The 15987-nt window shown below is 37.4% G+C and overlaps 1 protein-coding gene across 3 annotated transcripts in view; it reads left to right on the top strand.

Moving 5' to 3' along the window:
- LOC150093317 (acetylcholinesterase-like) overlaps positions 1 to 15987 on the top strand; it is an 84779-nt gene that overhangs the window by 4072 nt on the left and 64720 nt on the right. For all 3 annotated transcript variants that reach the window (XM_090413341.1, XM_090413340.1, XM_090413338.1), the window contains exon 2: positions 3694 to 3805. The gene's annotated coding sequence lies outside the window, so the exon portion shown is untranslated. The remainder of the gene's footprint in view (positions 1 to 3693; positions 3806 to 15987) is intronic.

The raw sequence follows: 15987 nt of genomic DNA, 5'->3' as shown, positions 1-15987 counted from the left end.
TAGAAGAGCATAAGAGAGACATCTCTTACAAAAGATCTCATGCAACTGCGTTATCCAGTCATGTTCTTTTTTCAAATAATCCTAATGATGACCAACAAAGCCACTCCGTTTGCTGGAATAGATCAGAAAATATCTTTCGCTGTGATGATGTGTTTGAGAGGAAAATTGTAGAATCAAGGGAAATCCTGCTGAACCCGGTCCACTTAAACAACAATTTAAGTTATAACATCCCAGATAGCCATGCTGCAGTTGTTTAATATTGGCGTTCACGTGAACCTGCACGCACAATTGCAATAAACAATGGCACGCCAGTTGGAACAACTTGAAAAAATAGAACGTTTTTATGTATCGATTATGTGAGGCAATTTGTTCCTGTAATTTCCAGTTTGTTTTGATAATTCAAAGTTTAGTAGTATTCTTTTCCTTGATAAATACCTGAAGAAGGCTGCTATATGCTGAAACTAGTAGTATTTATCATTAAAATATTTATATGTTATCTCGGTTTTATAGTCATTAAATCTATATTTTTTTCAAATGTACAACAACCGAGTAAAAGCTGATCACCACATATATATATATATATATATATATATATATATATATATAGGGTATTCGGGATAAATTTGACATATTTATAATTAATTATATTTTTCCGTAAGTTACATGTATTAACACACACTTCTCTTCATTTAAAAGTTTGGACCCTTCTTCATTCATATACAAGATGTCAGAAAGGATGGATAGCCGGAACCCACCTGAATCATGGAAGAGAATAACTTGTCTCATGATGATTCGTGCCCGCCATCAAAATAAGGATATTACGACTGCTGCCCAATGCTCCCTGAATACAGTAAAAACAATCAGGCATGAACTAGAGACTTGCAATGGTGACTACGAGGATGTAGCAAGAAGAAAGATCCCTAGCAGACGATCTGATTGCGTTCGTACAGCAGAATTCCTCGCAAATCTGCAGGAACAGGTGTTGAAGAACCCTGGCATTGGAATTCGGGCTTTGTTCGTGGAGTTGCTAACTGTAGTCAAGCCCTGGATAACAAGGGTAGCCAATGGTAGGCCGTATGTATGGCAGCAGGATTCGGCCCCTTGCCACACCTCTGGGAAAAGTCAAAAATGGTTGTCTGAAAATTTCTACGACTTCACCAGTCCAAATGTTTGGCCTCCAAACTCCCCAGACCTTAACCCCATGGATTATTTTGTATGGGGCGCAGTTGAAAAAGACACCAATCGCACTTCCAGTAATACAAAAGCCCAGTTAATGGATAAAATTAAAACAGTTTTTGCGGCCCTTCCCAGGGAGACTGTAGCATCAGCTTGTTCGAGGTTCCGAAGCAGAATTGAAGCTGTGATCGATGCTAATGGTGGTTATTTTGAGTAAATCTTGTTGATAGTATTGTAATTAACTCTGCCTGTAATGTTTTTTTGTCAATTCATTAAATTTAATAGATACAAAGAAGATTTTCTTTTTCCTTACGAAACTGTCAAATTTATCCCGAACACCCTGTATATATATATATATATTTAAAAAAATCAGCTAACGCCTTTTTATTCCCGTATACGGGGAGTAGGCGAGGCCATTTAGCCCTATCTAACTTTTGGAGACTGAGTGGGCAGTTAAATCACCACTGATACCCAATCAGAGATAGATGGCCCAAGGCTATAACTAATTAAGCGGTACACAGTGAAGAAAGAGGCTCAAATGTGCCGCCATCTCGTGGTCCCTAACCCTAACACAATATATTTAATGTCTGAAATAATGTGGGTTCTACGGTCGATTTTCTTGAGTTTACGGGACGAAAAACCCGAGTTTCCAATAGGAAAAACCTCCTTGCCGTGCCAGAGATCGACTAACTCGGGAACTGGTCGAAAAAAAGGCTTAGAAAATTTCCTCTAAACCAAGTCTTCCTTCGTGCGGCTAAGCGCCGTGGTGTGCAATATATATAAGGTATTTTACCTTGGGTGATAATAAATAATAAATGTTAAAAATACCAAGCAATTTTAAACCTGGTTTTACTCCATTTCCCAAATAAACAAACAGACAAATATAAGTCAAGTTTGCGCCTGCAAGTGATGCAAATCTAGCTGATCCTACAGGTAGTGCAAGATCAAGGCAACTCGTGGTAAAGGTGGCATAAGCTCTGGTCACTAATCTTAATATTTATTCTTAATGCCAAAACACATTTCCAAGAAAGGAAAGCATGATGTTTTGTATTAAAGGCAAGAGGCCACTACCCAGACCGGTTTCTACCTTTATTGAGGTCTCGTCAGTGGGAGCTAGGCTAGAAATTCCAAGATTTAATAATACAGAGCTTATAAGTATTTTACCAGAACAAGTTGCCATAAGGTGTTTTAACCTTATTAAATAAAAATCTCTGAGGAGATATAAATGTAGAAGGTTTTTTACCTTGGGTATAATAAATAATAAATGTTAAAAATACCAAGCAATTTTAAACCTCGTTTTACTCCATTTCCCAAGTAAACAAACAGACAAATATAAGTCAAGTTTGCGCCTGCAAGTGATGCAAGTTTAGCTGATCCTACAGGTAGTGCAAGACCAAGGCAACTCGTGGTAAAGGTGGCATAAATTCTATTATTATTATATATATATGTGTGTGTGTGTGTGTGTGTGTGTGTGTGTGTGTGTGTGTGTGTGTGTGTGTGTGTGTGTGTGTGTGTGTGTGTGTGTGTGTGTGTGTGTGTGTGTGTGTGTGTATTGCAAAAGTCCATAGACTTATGGAAATCCCTCATGCCTGTAACATATCTATCATGCTGACGGAGCTTAAACTCATTCGCAACATATTCAGGCAAAATGCATTCCACCCACCTACCCTCTCCATGTAAAAAAAAATATATATCTATATATACTTCTGACCCTCTTATTTATCATTCCCATGCGTAATTTCCGGGGATGAACTCTGGTTCTGGCCCCCCTTCCTTATTTTCCACAATCCGAAAAATCTATCTCGTATCCAACCTGTAAATTCCTCTGAAAAGTGGAAACATCTCAATGATATTACCTCTTTGCTTATATCAGCTAAACTCTTCATATTACAACTTCAGTCTATCCGTATGGCTAATATTCCACAGTCCTGAAATCATTTTGTCAACTTCTTGTGCTCCCTCTTCAAAGTATCTTCATTCCCCCCCCCCATCTACACCCCTGTGCCAGATTTGAACACAGTAGTCCAGTTGTTGCCTGATCAGGGCCTTATGCAGTAGAAGTTTATCTCTGCTGATTAATGGTAGCCTTAATACTGTAGCAGTCCTATGAATTGTCTTAATCACCATTGCAACATACCCCTTAAATTTCAAATTTCGATCAGTCATTCTTGAAGATCCCGGACTTCTTGGAGTATAGTATACTTCCACGCATAGAATATGCAGTATCCCATCTGCAGATTCCACAATTACAAACTTTATATTTAGAAACATTAAACTGGTATCCTATCCCCATACATTTGATTACATTTCCAGCTTATTTGGATCCTCCTGAAGATCCACTACATCAGCATTACTCTCATAACCTTCCTCAATTTCACGATCATCCAAAATAAATTGAATATCTCCTTGAATTTCAGTGACAATATCATTGATATAAAACTGCAAAATAAATACATCTTTTGGAATTTTAAAATTAAAAATATAAAACCATATTTTTGTCTTTTATTCTCTTTTCAGCAACCCGAATGTGTCGCCAGATGGCATGACAAGCTGTAATCTTTCACTATAGGTCATGCACTCCGCGCTAAGCAATGTGCATTCTGGGAGCAATACATACCTTATTTGGCAGGTTAGTATAGATCACTGAATTGATAGGTTAGTATAGATCGATAGTATAGATCTTACTTAGTATAGGTCATTGTCGTACCTTTTGTATACTTCCTAAAGAATTTATACGTTTGAGACCATTTCTTTGACCACTGGAAATAACTCTGCTTTCTTTTGATATTGCGATCAGTACACTCTGCGATTCCAACTTGATCTGTATTGAGTCATCTGTTCTTCTTTGAGCTACAGATTCGTCTCAATAAACCAAAGAAGTTATAGAGGATAGGCCTGGGGGCTTATTCTTTTGTAGCCAGTGCAACGTTGACTATGAGGCCAGTGTACTGTCTGTAAATTTCTTGCATTAATCTAATTGATTTCCTTGTTTTACGATATTTTAAAACTCTTTCTGCCTGCTGTGACCTGCTAATTAATCTTCACATAAAAAATTTATAAAGTTGGGATTACTAACATGGAATTCGAACCTTAGGCCTTTCCAGCCAAATGGTATCATCGATGTCACATTAGCTACGGAGGCTCACAGGTGTGTGGAGTACAAACGGTACGAGACTACAACGATATTGCTATCGACCAAAATCCCTTCCACCGACAGTGCTTTTCCTGTTGGTAAATCGTCGTGAAGCGAAGGATTATTCGATGTAGGCCTCTTGGCACAGTTGTATTTCTAAGAATGAATTCCTGATGTAAAGCTCGATGTTCAGAAAGAGAGAAATAAAAAGTGTTACCATAGTCTTGTTCGACTGAACCTACCTGACTTTCTTTGGATGCTCGAGTAGCTTGGTCCATACATGATGTGCTTTTGGATTTGTTGCTTTGAATTCCAGCCCAAGCAACTAAGAGTGTGGGGGCCTTAGTTGCTTGGGCTGTGTCGATTGTTATTTGGGTAGTCAGTTTGTTGGTTTCATCAGAAACAACTGGAAGATCGGGGATTTTGGAAGAAAATCCTGCAAATTGGACACGATATCTGCTTACTCATGTGCGGGTAAAACGCATTCGTCGCATCCTAAACCAAAGTGTATTGTGGTTACCGAGTAACATAAGGAGATGCCTGCATATTAAGTAAACTGGTTGGTTTCCTTAATTTTATTTATTCAGCAATCATTTATGATATGTTAAGTACAGTCCATACGATCCTTAATATTTCAATAATTCATAAAAATTAGAAACATTGGTATATTAGAGTGCGGTTTGCACGAAAATGAATCGAAAGGAGGGAGATTTTTTTTTGGCGGGGAGAAAAATATTACTTCAAATTTTCGCCGATAGAGGGCACTGTACCACATGCATCATTTGCAACTACGTACCGATGAGAGTTCTCTAAAATGCAGGGTGGACTGCTGACAGCTCGTAATGAATGCGTGCAAATTCCCAGTCATTTGCGGTTGAACAGATTTGTTTTTGTGAAAAGAAAAATGTGTTACTGTGATGCGTACTTTGGTGGTTAAGATATTGTTAGTGAAGTTGTCTTACGTAAGTGGGGAATCGGTAGCGGAAGTTTTACGAAAATTTCGAATGCAGAAAAGAATGAAGAAAGGTCGAAATCCTATCACTCTTGCCAGAATACAGAATACGACGTTTCGAAAAACTGGAAATTTGTCAGATCGCCCTCGATCATGCAGATCAGTGTTATCCAAAGCCGGTACCAGCGTTGTGGTATCACAAATGAATGCCCTAGCGGCACAATCAACAAGCTGTGTAAGCAGTGCACCTGAAGCTGCAAGAATCACAGGCATAGCGAAAATGTCACTATTCCGCATCCTTCATGGTGCGTAATCATCAAACCACCAAAGCAAGAATCACAGCAACAAATCTTTTTTCACAGAAACAATCACCCCCGAATGAATGGGAATTTGCACGAATTCATTACGAGCTGACAGCAGTACACCCTGCGTTTTATAGAGCTCTCATTTGCACGTACTGCATTAGCAAGTAATGCATATGGTACAGCGCCATCTATCGGTGAAAATGTGAAGTAATTTTTTTCTGCCGTCCAAAAAAATTCCGCTATTTGCGATTCACTTTCGCGCATTTTTCTCCAGCCAAACTGTAAACCTGGGAGGATAACACGTGCAACACTCTGTCTTCATAGCCTCAGATCCTTCAGCTGCAATTCCAACTGACCTACCTTAACTCAGATTAATGTTAATTCATCTTGTGCTCGAAATCACTTTTCTCTTTCGGTAAATGTTTTTAGCAGCTGAAATCCCATGTATAAAATGATAATATAAGTAATGAAATGCAAAATACTTTACTAGAATCAAAACTCTAATTAATTATTTCACGTGATCCATAATTGCAATATGCCATTTCTAATAGACCGTGCCTTTATATTACAGAAAAGTCTTTTTTTCCAGAAAATCATTCCAGAAAAGCAATTTTTCTGGAATTATTTATATGACGACGAGTTCATATTTTCTCTTTGGTTAATGAAAGATGCGAATCACTTTTTTCCCGAAATAGAGTCTAAGAGAACCATTTCACATATTTTCAAAACGGCACTCATGAGACAAACGTATTATGACCACCCAACCTGTGTTCAGCCAACCTGATTGCATCGCTGACTGGAAACAAGTGGTGGTTGGAGGTAATCTCTTATGGCATTGTTCTCATGAACATTGAGTGAAAGGAGGGTAATTATTATGGAGGATTTCAACGAAGGTAACATTGATGGGAAGGAGGAGAGGACACATGTGAGGAGGCAAATGGATTTTATTCAATTATTAAGGGTTAACTATCTGAGACAGCATGTAATTGAAAATACTAGGGGTGTGAGAGTGCTTGACCTGGTAATAGCATCTCAGAATTTGACTGTAATGAATATGACCATGTTGCCACCTATTGGTGAGAGTGATCATAAGGTCTTGACCTGGGAGGTGGCTAAAGGTGTGGAATGTTCGATTAAAACAGGGTATATGTGGAATAACCGTGCTGGCAAGTATGACAAGCTTAAGAGATTGCTTCGATCAGTGCCATGGCATGTACAACTGCAAGATAGAGCATGGGAAGTGGTCAAGGAGCATTTACAGCAAGTTATGGCTGATTGTATACCTAAGGTCCGAATTGTAAAACAAGTAGGGGTTAAATGGATGAATAACACCATTACGTTTGAGCTGCAAAAAAAGAAACAACTGTGGAGGGAATTTAAAGAAAGAGGTGACCTGCAGACACATGAATGGTATAAAGTGCAGGCCAGAAGGGTAACGTGTGTGGTAAAAAAAAAAAAAGCAAAAGCGAATTATGAAAGGAAACTAGCTATGCAAGCTAGAGAGAATCCCATACTTTCAATATGCTGCAAACAAGAAAAAAACTTTACACGGCAAAATGATTTTAAGGAATGACGATGGTAAGGAAGTCACGGAATCAGTCGATATAGTGGAGTTACTGAGCGAGCACTTTGCAAGTATATCATCCAGGTGTTGGTTACATTGAAAAATTGAAGGAACCATTAATTTATACGGGAATTGTGTTGAATGAAGTGCAGGTGAATAGTCTTTTACAGAACCTTAATGTGAATACATCTGTGGGATTGGATAGTATACCGGCAAGGGTCATGCGTGAAGTGGCTAAAGAATTATTAGTGCCCTTGACCATGTTGTTTAATCTGAGTCTCAGGTCTGGTTTAGTCCCGAAGGTGTGGAAAGAAGGAAACATAATTCCACTGCGTAAAGAAGGACCCAAGATTACTGTTGCAAATTACCGACCGATCAGCATATCAGGAGTCGTTGTCAAAATCTTGGAGAAAGTAGTCAAGGGAAAAGACAGGAATGGATTGATGAAAATGAGATACTGCACAGGAGACAGCATGGCTTTGTGAAGGGTAGGTCATGCCTCAGTAACTTGCTCAAGTTTTATAACAAGGTGACGGCTGAACTGGATAAGGATAACGGGTTTACAGTGATACTGCTGGACCTGGCAAAGGCATTTGACAGGATACCACATGGAATTCTAATCCGTAAACTACAACATATGGGAATGGATATGGGGTTGGTGAGATGGATAGGAGGGTGGTTGATGGAGAAGTACCAAAAGTAGTTTATTCAGGAGTAGAGTCCAAAAGACGGCCTGTGACTAGTGGTGTGCTGCAGGATTCTGTTCTTGGACCACTGCTGTTTAATTTGTTCATTAACGATATAGGGAAGGATCTAAGAGGAACAGTTCATTTGTTTACTGATGATTCACATTGGGGTAGGGCATTAGTGAATGCAGAAGATGTCAAAATCTTGCAGGACGACTTGGATAGATTGGAGTTCTTGGCTATGGAGAATGGATGTCAATTTAATGTGACAAAATGTAAGGTTATGCATTTTGGGGTGAAAAGATTAGCAGCAGTATACCAGATTGGTGGAACTGTTCTCCAGGAGATTGATGAGGCCAGGGACTTGGGAGTGTTGGTGGATAGGGAGGTGAAGTTTAGGGGGCACATTGCAAAAGTAGCTAAATCAGCTCATCGACTCACTTGGTTGTTGAAAAATACCTTGACGAGCAGAGACAAGCAAGTTATTGTTCCTCTGTACCGAGTCTTAATAAGGCCACATCTCGACTACTGTGCTCAGATTTGGTGAACTAGGTTCCTTCTTGATGCATGGGTGGTGGTCGAGAGTATCCAGAAGTGAGTGACTAAGATGATAACGGGTCTACGTAATGAACAATATGAGAACATGTTGAAGATTTGTGGATTGCAGAAATTAGCTGATTGGCGGAAAATGGGGAGATATGATTGAGACATTCAAATTGCTAAAGGGTTTCTATAGGATTAATTCAGAGGATATTTTTGAGATCAAGACTGGTGGTGGGAGAACTAAGGGACACCTATGGAAGCTGGGCAGGAGTGTGGTTAGCAAGGGTGTTAGAGATGGGTTCTTTACTTTTAGAGTGGTGAATGAGTGGAATAAGCTGCCAGAGTCTGTTGTGGGTGCTATGACGGTGAGTGAGTTCAAGGCAAGGTATAATAGATACTGAGAATGTCGTATAGGTGTGTGGACTTGATGTTTAGGGCCTCCCTCGATGAGTCTAAGAACTCCTTAAAGTCTACCATAATAATAATAATAATAATAATAATAATAATAATAATAATTTTTTTTTAATTGTTCTTTCAAATATTTACATATGTACAACGATCATCTATTCAGTATATTACTATACAAGGTTCAGCACGTTGCGCTACATATAATGAGATTTAAATAGTAATGATGATAACAGTTTTTTTTTATATAACAATCATAATAATAATTTACAATTATATTGTTCAGAGTTACATAAGTTGTATAATATTACATTTTGTGGTTTACGTTTTTTTTTTTTTCAAGTTTGAAAAGGTATGATTATACAACAGTATTTACAGATATGCAATCTGAATATTATGTGTCCTTATTTTCACAAACATACGGTGTAAACTCATGATTTACTTTTAAAATAATTTTTTTTTTTTTTTTTTACATTGCATACATTTGTTACAGTTATTATATACATTACATTCATTTGTTTACATATGATACATTAATTACATTTGTTTACATGTGATATTTACAATATGTACATTGGTTTTCTTGTGATACGTACATTACATGCATTTGGTTACATATGATACATCTTAGATCAGAACTAATTTTTTTTTCCTTTCATCCTCGAAGCTTAAATGTAAGCTTATCTGAGGATGACACCAGTTGGTTATTATGTATTGTTTTTTTTTTTTGCTGTGTTAGGATGCTACGGAATCTATGATTGAGAAATTCGCGCGCGCGCACTCACACGCACATGCACGCACGCTCACACACGTGCGCCCACCCACCCCCGCCCCCCACACACAATAAATTGGAATGTACTGATGCGTCGCTGAACTGGAAGCCTGAGCGAATATATTGTGTTTCATTTAGTTTGTATGGTATTTTGATTGCGTGTTTCTTGTTCGTAGTATGTCCTTAGAGCTCTTTTCAGGCTATTGTAGTTTGTAAGGTTTCTGTATTCAAAAGGTAGTTTGTTTATCATGTCTGGGATGTAGAAGTTTCGCGTGGCCTTTCCGTAGTGATTATTGTATTTATATGTGATATAATTAGTAGTCTGAGGTCTTGTTATACGGTATGTATTTCTAACTGTCCTGTAGTTGGCATCGAAATAATGTTTTAGCAAGGCTGCATAGTGACATAAATGTTTTGCTGTCAGTATTTTGTGTTCTGACATTGCAATGTTTATAAGGTCGTGATTTTCTCTTTGTTCCCAAAAGATCAGTTTTGTCATTTTGTACTGTAGAGACGTTAATCTATTTAATTTGTAGGGTGCACAGAAAGCATACGTTGTTGTAGCGTATCTTAGTATATTTTGGCATAGTGCTTTGTATATTAGTGTTTTTAGGCATATGGGAACTATGTCTTTTAATCTGTAGAGTTTGCCACTTATTGTTTGGAGTTTGTTGTGTAGATGTTTTATATGGCTATTCCAGTTCATATCTGCATCGAGGTAAATTCCAAGGTATCGTATTGTTTCAACCTGAGTGATTGTAGTGGTTTTGCTGTTCTGTGTGTTTTTTGTGTTGGAAAGTGGATGTTGGATAGTTATATATTTGTTATCAACTGTTCGAATCAGTGGATTTCTGAATATCATTAATTTTGTCTTTTCTGAGTTCAGGTGTATGGAGTTTTTCGTGAGCCAGTCTATGATCAGATTTATATCATGTTGCATATTTGTTTGGGCTATGCTTGCGTTATTATGGATGGATATTATTGCTGTATCGTCTGCGTACTGGAATATCTTACCTTTGAATGGTAACTGATTAATATCGTGAGTGTAAATGTTGAATAGAGTTGGGGAGAGTACAGCTCCCTGTGGCACTCCACAGGTTACTGGTAGCTCTCTGCTTCGGTTTGATCCGATACGTGTGATATGCTTTCTATTTTGGAGGTAGTTTGTAAACCACCTGTGAAGAGGCCCGTCTATTCCAACATGCCTCAGCTTTTCTAACAAGGTTTGATGTGTAAGTGTATCGAATGCTTTGGTTAGATCTATAAAGACTACCATGGCTATTTTGTTTTTGTCTAAGGCGGTATTAATTACGGGTGTAAAGTCTTCCAAGAGAGATGTTGTTCCCTTATTTTTCTGAAAACCATATTGTGTTTTGGCGATAATATTAAAGATCTCAGTGTATGGGGTGAGTTTCTTCAGTATGATCCGCTCCATAATTTGATTGATAATTGGTAATGTTGCTATGGGTCTGTAATTGCTGATTAAATTTCTTTTTCCTTGTTTGTATATGGGTGTAATTATGGCGGTCTTTAGCATACTTGGTATCTGTCCTGTTTTAAATATTTTATTTATTAGTTTTAGTAGGATTGGACTTAAACTAGTTGCATGTTGCTTTTTATCTTTAGGTCTGATACCATCTATTCCTGGGCCTTTGTTTGGTTTGATTTGATGTATTGCTGAGAGAAGTTCTGCTTCTTTTATGGTTGGGAACCATAATGTCTGTTTTGATCGCGGTCCAAGTGGAGGGTCTCGTTTTGTGATTGGGGGAATATTTCTGTGAAGTTCTTGGATGGAGTCTGCAAAGTATTGGTTAAAGTCATTTGCTAGTTGTTGAATAGGTTTTGCGTCTTTCATGAAGCTGTGTTTTATGGTTTCGGAGGCAGTGGTGTTGGGAACAGATTCTAGCATCTCATTAATCAGATGCCAGGTTTGTTTCATGTTGTTTTGTGCGGAAGTTAGTTTTTCTCTGTAGTAGCTTCTTTTTGCATTTCTGATTTGTGTTGTAAGGCGATTCCTTGTTATCGTATATTCAGTTTTTTTTTAAAGTTGTGTTATTTGGATTTCGCTTTAATTCTTTCCATAAAGCGTCCTTTCTGTGTATTTCTAGGATTAAGTTTTGTGTTATCCAAGGATTTTGTGTTTTTGATCGAATTCGGACTTTCTTTGTAGTATATATTTCCTCCAGTGTGAGATTAATGTTGTTGTAAGATATCTGCTGAATCTGATGCCAGGTGTTCCCAGTCTGTTTTTCTTATTTCGTAGTTGACTATTTCTTCATCTATTATTGTTTTCTGTCGTTTTTCTTCTGTGGGACATTGCATGGGTTTTGTCTTGGTGTGCAGGTTTAGAGCGATGAAGTAATGGTCTGCTACCTTGCACTTTATGGCTGATGCAGTGTAACTATTTGGTGATGCTCGGACGTTTATATGGTCTAGACAGGAGGCAGTGATAATATTTCAGAATATTTCTTCTCTAGTACATGATGTTATTGTTGGTATTAGATTGTACATGGATAGTGTGTCTAGGTATTGTACAGTACTGTTCTGGTTTTCATTTGCAATATTTATGTTTATGTCGCCAATTATCATTAGGTGTTCGGTTGAGCATATTTCTTGGCTTGAAAGCCAGCAATTGCGTTCGTGTAAGAATTTTACCATGTTTAGGTTTGGTGGCCTTTAAATAGCATTTAGTATAATGGAATGTTGTGTATTCGTGGTGTTAATGATTTCGAGGCAGAGGGTTTCAGCATGCTCAACCTGATAGGCCATTTCTTTTGCTATTAATTTTTGTTTCATAAATATTAGTACTCCACCCCCTCTTCTTGTTTGGCAGCATGATCGATTTTGTTGGAAGCCTGCAATTTGGAAATCAGTCGCTTCGTCATTAGTTATGGATACTTCTGTAAGAATTAATATATCAATAATATCAGTGTAATTCCTCAGATAAGCCTGTAATAATAACCAATGTTTTCGGATGCTTCTGATATTAATATGCAAGATTGAGAGACCTCTCGCTTGCTCTGTGTTTTGTTTCCTTGCATCAAGAGATTCGAAAGTACAATTACTGATGTATTCTGGTGTAATTACATCTATCTGATGGTTCACATTCATTTTTGTTGTGTTGAGATCTTCTTATTGAACTAAGTTAGAGTCTTTTGTTTCACTCTGGCAACCTGTTTATATCTTCCGAGCTTTTTATTTCTATAGAATTGGAATGTATGGCTTTCGCCATACATTCCAATTCATTCTCAAGGTGTCTCTATTGAGTTGAGTCTCTGTACTGGCCAATCGATTCCATATATTTTTCCTTAGATCATTGCTGGTGTGCATGATGTGTGACAGTTGTGCTGAAAAAGTCAAGGGCCTGTGGTATAAAACAGCCATAATATATTGTAGAAGTTTTGAAGAGCATTGCATTAAAATTATTGCATACTATTAACTAGTATTCATCATTCCGGATATTACAACCAAGGATTTCAAAAAATCGCACGAGAAACGGCTTATTACATTTAAACGTGGACTTACGGAAGCTGGTCCAAAGTGGACAGTTCCGAAATTCCTGCTCTAGTCTGATACAGTGGAAAGAGGATTTTATCTTTTGGAAACTCAACCAAAACACACAATTAACATACATAATACACTGGCCCTGTAATCTCAGTCGCTTAAGAATTTCAACCCACCCAGCCCTAGCGCTTAAACTTGGAACTTTTGAAGCCACTTCAAATCAGAGTAAGTTGTCTGTTCTCTCACCGGAAATTCGTGTTTCACTATAGACATTCACAAACATCCATGTTTGCAGTGCTATTCGAACCGGCAGTTGATTGGTCGAATAGCGGAAGTACTATCTGAATATATTTCACCTGTATCATTCTTTTTTAACATTCCATATTTATAAAATCTTGTAGCCTCATTTCGTGCTTCAAAGGAGAATGCAAATAAGTGTGCAGCTGGCTTCCATGTAATCTGTATTCTTTTTGCTGGAGCTTTAGTGTTAGAAATCCGTTTTTGTTTTTGTTTTCTTTTGTAAATAGAACCTTTCTCCTATGATTTGATATTTCTTCTACCTAGACTAATTCAAAGGGATGGAATTGAACTATATCGACTCTCGCGAATTTAAAGTTCCTAATAAGGGAGAATAATCTCAATTTGGAAGACTCTGACGTCAACAGATCTCTCCTTGATAAATACACAAATCTCTGAGTAGTTTGATGAATTCTGAGAACGATAGAAACACACAATATGGGAGAAAGAAACTTTAAGACAGCAAAGAATAAAAACAAGTGATTCCTTATTACTTAATTTCTACCTTATGTTTTTTGTTTTTTAAAAAAAGCATTTTGAGCTATCTTTGTGGCAAAAAGAATCGTGAATTGACATTTTGGAAAGGTCGACTAATTGAAATCCGAAGTAGGATTACGTAACAAAAGTGAATGTAGTTTGCAAAATTGCTATGAACTCTTTATCTGCATTTAAATTTAAGCTTCATTTGTTGGTACGTATCGAAATTATTTATCTGGATTAATTTGAGGAAGTTCTTTTCTGTTTTCTAGAAACGACATCTGATTTTCATTCTATTGTATTTAGAAAGGCACAAAAAGTGAGAGTGAAGACAAGGGAGAGAAGATACGACTGCTCAATAAGTAAAATTTTACTAATCGGACAGATTGCATTGATATTATCGAGTAACCGGCAAGACTTCCAGTTTGAAAATTCTCCCTAATATTAATAAAATAATAATAATAATAATAACACTTGGTAGGTGGCGCTCCTGTATATAGATGACGTAAGAATGTCGCCACTTCAGAATACAGTATTTATAATCTGTATTACGTAATAGATTTATCTCTTTCTAAGAAAAATGAATATTATCTAAAAGCAAAATGACTGAGGAGCAACGTTCCTAAGAGGAAGATAACATTTCTTTGAACATGTTACGATAAAATTCGAAGTTATCTCACAAATGGTAATTTGAGATTTAATGTTTCCGTTAACAGATCATAAACACGTGATTACTGAACGACGAGGTTCAGTAATCACGTGTACTACAGTGTTCTCGCCCCGTCATTTCAGTCGACTATGTTATTACAACACCCAGCAAGTTTATCCTACAAATCAGACCTAAAGTCTCAAAGCACAGCCGAAATTCCACTGTTTTTTTAACAAATCGTGAAAAATTCTTTGAAAACCCACGGCTTAGAATACATCAAAGCAGTGCAGAAATTATTAGCAATGAACCTTCATCCTGCATTCTGTTTACAACCGAAGACATTCTAAGGGAAGGGTAATCATGACTAGATGGAAATAGAATTTTAACTTGAAAAATTAAAATTTGAAACCACATATAAATTTTTCAATTGAAACCACATATAAAACTACGTCTAAGACAATAATCAGCACAGTATTTCATGTTCAATGTTTGAAATGTAACAAATTCTATCCCGATGGCACCGATACACCCACCCACCCACAAAGAATTGAAATAGAAATATGAAACGGCCCTGACACACACACGCACGCACACACACACACACACACACACACACACACACACACACACACACACACACACACGTGTGTGTGTGTGTGTGTGTGTGTGTTAGGGCCGGTTTTATCATTAGGCGAACCTCGGCAATCGTCTAGGGGCGTTAAGACTTTGGGGCGCCAGATGTTGCTACATAGTTCGGCAAAAAATTACAACATTTCTAAACAAATTAGCAAAACCTTGATTAATAATAAAAAGCTGAAATACGTCAAGCTGTCCTGGTGCTTGCTGATGATCCTACATCATTTTCGCCTTTCTCTATTTCTTCCACTCCCCTGCTCTTTGTATACTTGACCTCAAGTTTTGAGATTACTCCTACTTCCGGCATCTGTGCCAAGATGAGCGGGAAATGATATTAATTTTATAAATATCCACATGTGTAGGTGTACGTGTGCTTGTGTGAGTATGACAATATATATATATAGAGAGAGAGAGAGAATTACAGGAGCACCTAAATTTTCTTTACCTAGGGGCATCAGATACCCTTGGACCGGTCCTGGTGTGTGTGTGTATACAGAATTATGCAAAAAGTAAGCGATACTATGTTGTACATGACTAGACATGTAGCACTCAACTAAGAAGTTGCAGTTTCTCGGTCACTTGATATGATCAGGAAAGAATGTATTGCATCATTTTCTTCTTCTACCACTACCATGCTGGACTTTTTTATTACAGTTTCAGGTTTTAAATATGATGTTTGTCGGTTTCTATGTTAGTGATTATGCAGTGTTTTCTAATGTCATGAAAGTCTGTTTAATCTGTGACTAGAATATCCTAAAGAAGTATACAAATTCCTTTATTCTAGAATCTCTTGAATTACAAACATGCTCAATACATAAAGATAAAACCTACGTTCATAAAAGAGTTGACTGCATTATCATAAAACATGAATTGTGTGGGTAGTGTAAA

This window comes from Typopeltis vanoorti, chromosome 24 (assembly GCF_054136105.1).
Source record: "Typopeltis vanoorti isolate ZY-2024b chromosome 24, IOZ_Tvanoo_1.0, whole genome shotgun sequence".
Taxonomy (NCBI): domain Eukaryota; kingdom Metazoa; phylum Arthropoda; class Arachnida; order Uropygi; family Thelyphonidae; genus Typopeltis; species Typopeltis vanoorti.
The sequence above is the reverse complement of the archived record's forward strand: the minus strand, read 5'-3'. Positions and strand labels throughout refer to the sequence as shown.